We start from the raw sequence: 7,097 nt of genomic DNA, 5'->3' as shown, positions 1-7,097 counted from the left end.
TTAATAAGCAATTCCCATATCTGAATGAAATGAAACTTGAAGAAATTAGATTGACTTTTATTAATTCCCTGAAAGAAAATGAATTCTTCAAACATCAATCACAGTAACGGTCAGAACAGACCCTTTAAGTAACAAAAAATTAAATGTATAATAAAACTATGAAACACTGCACAGTGTGCTATAAATTACATTATTGCTAAATGAACACTGTAAAAAGTAGTTGAGTCAACTTAAAATAATAAGGCAACCTATCACAAGCATGTTTTTGAGTTAACTCAACAAACAGAGACATAAAAATGTATGTTTAAGTCATTAGTTGTCACAACATCAAGCTTAATGAACAACAGAACAAAATGTTTTTTGTTGGCTGAACATAAATAGAGGAATATAGATTTAAAAATAAACAAATGTATTTGTCTTTTACTAGAATTGGACATGTTTTCTGCCTCAAACAGACCAAAACAATGATCAAATAACTGTGTAACAGTTTGTGTTGAGTGCATTTATACCAGTTTTGCTGTTGTGTCATGCACTTACACCTCAAGCAATCAAAAACCATCATTCATAAAAAAAACTCTTAAACACAACAGTAACAACAATATTTAAGCATAAACTAAGCCAGCAAGAACTAAAACGTTCATCTTTAAAAGAAACAGAATTGAACATGCTGCAATGCATCTCTTATTGTTTGTTCAGAATACACTGTTTTACCTTTCTGATGTATTTTGGCCAAAAACTTGAGAGTCTAAGTCTAGTCAACAAAATAATCTTTATTAGAAACATGTTTAGGCTAATATTGTTCAGTATATGCCAAACAATAATTTGACTCATTAAACTAAACATTCTATGTTCAAGTTACTTATTTATCTTTGTAGGGTGAACATTTTGCAAGTTGGATTTTTTTACAGTGAATCAATGTGTAGATGGACAGATACAATAAAAAAGAATATGAATTAATATACCCACACTATAAAAAACATGTTACTGTAAACACTCAAATATTCTCTTGATAAATATAATGTACGTAAAATAAAAATACATATTACCATTCCAGTTCAAAGTGACATTACTGCAGTGTATCATGAAAAACGGTGTCTCATTGCTTTGCAACAATTACAGGCCAAAACGTATTCTATTCTATGTAAAAGTATTTTATGTGGTGTCAGCGAAATTAACAGGTGAAAAGAAACACACAATATGTTGAATTAAATCAGTAAAAGCACAGTCACTTACACCCAGCATACAATCCTCTTAGTCAACATTGAGACACAAGATATTGAATACAACGAATTCATTTGTTTCGCATGAGAACTGGAAACTCTCTCTTCCTCCAAACGACGGCCTATCAGCGCTCATCTGTAGATGGAAAGTACGGTACCTTTCACAGCCTGGCAAAATACTCCGTCATAATTCCATATCTTTGCATTGAGCCATTCAGGGTATGCTCACGTGACTGCATTTATACTTTGAAGGGAGGTTTTTACAGTCATGTGTTTACATGACTCAGTTAGCCATGCTGGGACATGAACTGGAGAAGTCTGGGGAAATGAAAACACTCATTATGTCATCATATGATTTATGTCATACATTTATAATCTCCCATCTGACCAATAAATGAGATGGCAGTCGTTGCATTTGCAGAATTTTCTTTCTCATTGGCTTACATTGATCCAGTACAAATTAAGTTGTTGGGGGAATATTCGAAGAGTTTATTTCCAAAAAAACATAACTCGGTTTTAAAAAAAATTCAAAAATCATGTTTTTTTATTGTGCATTCCAATTATAAATCAAACTGCAGTTGGTTTGTCCTTCAACTAACACAATAAAACACAACACAAACATGATAACATAATAAAAAACATGATTTATGACTTTTTTTTTTACTTTTTGGAAATAAACTCTTCATTTACTTATTCTGTTTCACTGAACTGCATAATTAATTGTTATACCCGAAGTCTCATTTCTCTTATCTTAAATCTCCTTTCAAAGTCAAAATCATTTTCTTGTTTTGTTTTTGCGAATACTGCCGGTATGAGGAAGTACTTGTGAGGATTACAGTAAAATTCCCCTTAAACTCACAATACGTCAGACGCTTCATTTCACTTGATCTCACCGTGATTGTTAAAAGGCTTCTGTCAAGTGTGCAAGGATGCAAATGCTCTTTTCTTTGAAATCCATCCCAATTTTAAACTCAGTACATCATCGTGGTTTCCAAACAGCCAGCTGGGTCCAAGCGCAACGTCTAGCTGCGTAAGGCCACATCATTCAGGAAATTAGCAGCCTTCAGAAGAGCGCACACACACACACACACACGCACACACACACGCACACAGGTGTTTGACTGTACACAACTAACCCCTGCGCACAAGAGAGGCTGAATGCTCAGGATATTGTGGTTAAGACCCCAGACAAATGTCTTCCTCTATTGACTTCATTCACACTGAGAATTTCCAGTAAGCCAACATCTCGACACGTGCTTATCAGCTCACCTGGGAGAACGCTTTGGCACCAGTACACCGCGTGTCATGTGGTCGACCTGACCTGAGCAATGCCATTTTCTTCTCTCTCTGGGCTTTGTGAAAGCCACTGTGATAGAGAACACTGCAGACAGATACAATAACAACATTTTGCAGATGTTCATGAATCACCTACATATACAACACTGTAAAACTTTGCTGTAGTTTTGCAGCAGGTCTGCCAGTAACTTACTGTAGATTTGATTACTACTTCATATTTTCCTATGAGTACTGTTTTTGAGCTTTACTTGAATCAAAATCAAAACACTTGGACTTTTGAGATTCAAAATGAGCAAGAAGAGACTGGTCTCATTTCTGGCATTAGCGCGGCAACACTGTAAAAAAACGACATTCATATTTGAAACTTCTTAAATTACGATTGGTTTACATAACAAGAAAATATATTTCGTCTTGTTTTATGAAAGAACATATAAGAACTAGGTAAGTTTGTGTTTAAAACAAAATTGTAAATTAAATCTACAGTAAGTTACTGGCAAACCCGCTGCAAAACTACAGCAAAGTTTTACGCTGAACCTTATGTTATGATCACAGATCTTTAGCCACAAGCACAAACCAAATAATGTGCATTTGTGCATATGGCAGATGCTTTTATCCAAAGTGATTTACAGTGCTATACAGTTTTCAGTGTGTCCCGTAAATCGCAGTTGAGCCATTCTTCATGACACAGCACAATCTCAGCCAAACGTATCCGGTGTTTTCTTTGACTATCCAATATAAATAGACAAAATGCAATTATGGTTTTGTCCCAAATGGCACACTTGATTTATATGAGTGGTCTTGTGGTCTCTACTGTGCATGTGTCATTTATGAATCAGAACGCTCCCCCCCACAGCTGTACAGCCTCAATATTTATTCACCCTACCACGTTCTAAACCTGTAGTACACTGTAAACCCGGATAAGTTGGCAATACTCAAACATTTTGAGGCAATTGTTGAGTTTTAAAGGTTCTTGGTTTAAGTAAGCAGAACTTTCACATTTTGATTACTGTGAAGTTAAAGTTCTTGTGCATGGAGTTAGATGTAAATGTAGCATCTGGCCGTCTTACTCACCATTTAAGTGCATCAATCGTATTTCAATTTGTTCCCTTTCTGTTCCCTGAAAGAGAAAATCATGAGCGATCATGAGTTTGCAATGACCTGACAGAGGCAGCTGATGACAGTATATTCCTTTTTTGAGGACTAAAATTCAGAAATACACTTCACATTACACTTCAGTACACTTGACTAGTATACATAAATGTAAACGTTTGATGAAGATTATTTTATTCCATTTTATTTTATTACTATTATTATCTTTCGTTTCGTTTGTTTAGACTTGCACTATTTGTAAGCAGCCCGGATGCAAATGCTTTGGCAATACGAATGTACATTTTGTCATGCCAATAAAGCACCCTTAAATTGAAATTGATTTACTTCCCATCTACTTACAGTACAGGTAAAGGTATATTTGAAGAGTTTGGTTCCAAAATGAGATAACTGCATTTTTTTTTCAAAAATCATGTTTTTATTATTATTTATTGTGTTAGTTAGTTGTTTTTTGTTACAATGGCTAAAATCAAAACAAACCAACTGCAGTTTGATTGAAATTCATTGGAAATCACAATAAAAACATGATTTTAGATTTTAGAGTTATGTCATATTGGAGCCAAGCTCGAGTAACAATTATTACGTGAATAGGGACATAGTAGTATACTTGAAGTGCCAAAATAGTATATCAACAGTTTGTATCGTATACAGTAACTATTATGTTAAAACAAACAAAACAATAGTTCTATATGAGATATAAGAACAAGCGGAAGCCTGTTTCTCTGTCTTCATGACACTGAAAGAGATAAATCCACATTCAGCTGCCGTGTAAACGTATTGATGGGTGAAAAAAAACACTTTACAGTATCAGACATGCAGACAAAATGTGTGTAAATAAATGTATCGTCACGTGCAGGAAAACATTGATTATAAAGCATATATACTGTATAAATATGTCTAATAATAAAGAGTATGAGATAATAAGAAATAAAGAGGATTTTTGCTTATAGGTTTGAATCTGGCCTGGTCCGTGTCGTATTTTCTGTAAGTCTAAAAGTGTCTGCCTTATAGATTCAGAGGAGATGTTCATCTGAAAATTAAAATGTATTCTTTCAATCGTCTTAATGTCCAAACCTGTTTGACTTTCCATCTTCACATTTGAAAGGCAAGATGTACAGTGAATAAAGTCTCTTCCAGAAGACTCTTGGAACCCTTACCATGCTTCTCTAGTGTTTTGCTGTCCTCTCTGAAGGTTAACAGCCACAGAACGCAGAAAGACTTTGCAACAACACGAGGGTGAGAAATTGCTACCAGATTTTTCATTTTGGGGTGAATTGTTCATTGAAAGAATGCATTTTTTTGGTGACCCATCTTTTTAACCACAAGCCAAACAGCTAATTTCAGGCAACAGTTTCAGCTCGGGAGTGCTTCTGTTGTGAACGCTGTCAGGACCTCCTACCAGTCCAGCATCTCTCAGGTTTCTAATGTGAAAAACACAGTTGTGAGATGCACATCTAACAGCAGCAGGGCTCACGCTCCCAGCTGATGTTTCTGACACTAATCTCATGGGTTTGTTAAAAAAGTAGTCTGTTCTTTAACATACATCTTTTCTTGTCGTGGACCTGTTATATTATTCAACACTATTGTACAGGTGATAGACTATCAGAGCATGCTGTGCTAGTAAACACTGAGAGATTATGAGCTCATAAGAAAGAATTTCTTCACCCAAAAATGTACATTCTGTCATCATCCCAAATGTGTATAAATGTCTTTGTTCTGATCAACGCAGAGAAAGATATTTGGAAGAATGCCCATTGACTCCCATAGTAGGAAATAATACTTTATCATTTTTGTTCTTCTGTTGAACACAAAAGAAGACGTTTTGAAGAATGTAATACAGCAAACAGTTCTGGGGCACTTTTGACTGCCGTAGTTTTTTTTACTTATTCCTGTAATTCTATCAAACTAAATGGAGCATTTAAGAGTGCAACAAACCAACCGATATGACAAACATTAAAGAAATGATCAAAATCATTGCAAGTTGTTGTTTTCCTACCAGAATGATGTCACTTCCTGAAGGATGTTATGAGGGTATGTCACAAAAAAACAAGCTGGAAAGTTATACTGAGTAACTTAGAAGATAATAAACGTTAAGGAACACTGAGAAATGAAAAAAAAAATGAATTGACAGTAAGTGTTTTTGGCATTAAATAAAAATATCCCGCAGTACAGGAATGACCCAGTACATGAAGACTACAATAACAAGATTTTCATAGTGCTTGCTTACGTAAAACAGATCTAAATATTGACTTGAACATGAATTGTTCTTCAGCACATTCCATTTATCCATGTCATACATCTCTTATGTTATCGTGCATTATGTGTTTTGTACATTTTTCTGAACAAACAAACAAATAAAGTAGGTCGCAGTTCACCTGAAGTGTTGTTATTTACATGAACGCATGAAAGCCCCTCACACGAGCCCTGCACGTCATCCAGACTTTACTGCATCAACCTGACCGGCAGGTTTGAGCTCAGAACACTGGAAGAGAAGGCCATGAAATTAAAGACACGGCAAGTAATTGTGCAGACAAGCAAAGTGTGACAGTGAAAGTCAGCACGCAAATATGCTGCTGTACGAGTTTCGCGAGATTTACGATGTTCTTTATTCAGGGTGTTGATGGACTGATGGCTGAGCTGGCGTGTTTGATTAAATGTGGGGCATAAAGATCAATTTTACAGGCACTGACACCTGCATTCATGAGTCACGACAACTCATTACAAGACAAAACAGAAACTACAATAATACAATATAACAGTAACCGGACAGCACGCACGGGCTCATAAAAGCAACATCAGCATCTGTGCACAAATGTGGATTCGTTTGCTTGGTTTAAAAAAGCAAAAATGAAGTATTAATTATTGACTAATTATTTAAGTATCGACCAAATAAAATGAATGTAGTTTGTAGATGTCAAATAATCTTTCGATGAGAAATGAGTTGATATTGAGATCTTCAATCATATTGACTTTTGATTGCAGACGAGACCAATCTGAGCTCACACATCTCTTCTCAAACTCTAATGACAGACAAATTTGTCCGATTTCTGACACTTTTTCTTAGGAGAAATATCTGAGACGTAGATGAGATTCCTTTTGCTCTCGGTTTAATGTCACTGATGTCTCTAAAAAATGATAAAGATATTAAAGAGATCTCATCTGTGATTTTTCTTTCTGAGATAGGATGATGTTCAAGGTCAATGTTCGTGCGTCACTGTAGACACAATAAACGTATCAACTCAAAGCAAGATATTTTGTCGTTGTCAAACATATTCGGAGTTGACAGTATAGACACCTGTGGTTCCACTGCAAGGACACATGAGAGGAACTGACTTCATACATCCAGTAAATCTCACATCCACACCAGTAAACCTTAAAACGTTCTGAGAAAATCACTTGTTTGCAGAAGTCACCTGCTGTAATATCGTGTTATCTAATGCAATGGTGTTCAAACATTCGCAAGAGTCCAAATAC

At 35.4% G+C, this 7,097-nt stretch overlaps 1 long non-coding RNA gene across 2 annotated transcripts in view; it reads right to left on the bottom strand.

Moving 5' to 3' along the window:
• Positions 1–53: 53 nt before the first annotated feature.
• LOC130559652 (uncharacterized) overlaps positions 54–7,097 on the bottom strand; it is a 9,599-nt gene continuing 2,555 nt past the window's right edge. The window contains exons 1-4 of one of the 2 annotated variants that reach the window (XR_008963595.1): positions 3,588–7,097; positions 2,490–2,601; positions 2,114–2,281; positions 54–1,538 (exon numbers count right to left, since the gene is read on the bottom strand). The exon at positions 3,588–7,097 is cut by the window's right edge and continues 2,554 nt beyond it. This is a non-coding gene — a long non-coding RNA (uncharacterized LOC130559652). Of the gene's footprint in view, positions 1,539–2,113; positions 2,602–3,587 lie in introns of both variants that reach the window. The other variant, XR_008963594.1, reaches the window with a different exon arrangement.

This window comes from Triplophysa rosa, linkage group LG9, assembly GCF_024868665.1.
Source record: "Triplophysa rosa linkage group LG9, Trosa_1v2, whole genome shotgun sequence".
Lineage (NCBI taxonomy): Eukaryota > Metazoa > Chordata > Actinopteri > Cypriniformes > Nemacheilidae > Triplophysa > Triplophysa rosa.
Note: the sequence above shows the minus strand (reverse complement) of the source record. Positions and strands in the feature narration are given on the sequence as shown.